The sequence below is a fragment of the Halyomorpha halys genome, unplaced genomic scaffold (assembly GCF_000696795.3).
Source record: "Halyomorpha halys isolate HHAL.00 unplaced genomic scaffold, Hhal_1.1 Scaffold1201.1, whole genome shotgun sequence".
Classification (NCBI taxonomy): domain Eukaryota; kingdom Metazoa; phylum Arthropoda; class Insecta; order Hemiptera; family Pentatomidae; genus Halyomorpha; species Halyomorpha halys.
Genome location: NW_027109020.1, coordinates 63679 through 64991, shown reverse-complemented (window position 1 = coordinate 64991; position 1313 = coordinate 63679). Strand labels below are relative to the sequence as shown.

Here is a 1313-nt window from a genome sequence, read left to right as displayed (position 1 = left end):
TATTATATATGTACTAAATATGTCACATATATATTATATATGTACTAAATATGTTTATACATGTCCTATATTCATTATATATGTACTAAATATGTTTAAATGCGTCATGAGCCCTCTTTAGGTTTAATATAATAAGTTCAAGGATAGCTGAATCTCAATTGTAAAACTGAGCTGATAAATATTCATCGTACTACTACTACTAAGTACTAATTACCTAAACTCAATAGGCTTTCTTGCTAATATTTTTTGTTTTATTGGAATAAGCATGATATCCCTTATATTTCGAATGAATGTTGGAGGAGAGAAGATGGAAAGATATCTAATTGGAATTAATATGGAGGGAGAGAAGATTGAAATATATCTAATGTCACAGTTCTCCCAGGGGTAAAGTAGTAATAATTTAATTTATTTATAAATACATTTTATATATATCTATATATTAAAATATATATTCGAATGAATAATTTCTGGTGTTATGGGAGTAGTAACGCAAAGAATCTAGAGAACTTCAAGTACACTGTTGGTACAACAAGTTACATTGCTGGTAATATAAATGCTAAGTTGGTTAAATGTTGTAAAATGGTATATCATACATCATGCAGAATTCAAAAGAATTTTTCAAAATTTGAAATCACTACTATCAATAATATATCTCTCTACACTAGCTGTAAAACCTGACTACTTATATTTTTTACTGTTGTATAATGATGCAACAATACGCCATTTTACGAACAACTTCTAGTAAACTATACATACATATTATGTACAATCGTTATGGTAAACAAAAGATGAACTTCTAGTACACTCATCATAGTAAACAAAAGAAATATTAGCTCCCAAAAATGAAATGTTATTCGCAATCTTTTTCTTACCTGATTAATGGATTACCTGCCGTAAAAGGCCAGGAGCTGTTGCCTCATAAAGATCTAACTGTAAACAAGAGCTTGTGTGTCAGGCTGACTACCTCGCACTAACTGATTAGAAAACTGATACAAGGACGCGTTATACGATTGAGTCGCAATAACGTTCGAACGCTGGATCTTATGGCGCTCGATTCATGTCCTTTCTCCACTGGGGTAAGGTCTTTGACTAACTCTGTATAGACCTCTATCGTCGCCTCTTACAATTTCCTTCCTCACCTTAAATATAAATATACATAATTTATATATTTCAATACTTATTTATTGTTTTAAAAAACCTAATCTTTATATCTATTTTAATTTTATTTTTACAAAAATATGAAATAAAAAGAAGTTTTTTGCTATACAAGGTGTTGCTAACAAACTGCTGTCAATATATATTAATATATCAAT

The 1313-nt window shown here is 29.3% G+C and overlaps 1 protein-coding gene across 1 annotated transcript in view; it reads right to left on the bottom strand.

Moving 5' to 3' along the window:
- prage overlaps nucleotides 1-973 on the bottom strand; it is a 24076-nt gene extending 23103 nt beyond the window's left edge. Inside the window, exon 1 of the mRNA XM_014433406.2 lies at nucleotides 873-973. The gene's annotated coding sequence lies outside the window, so the exon portion shown is untranslated. The remainder of the gene's footprint in view (nucleotides 1-872) is intronic.
- Nucleotides 974-1313: the final 340 nt, after the last annotated feature.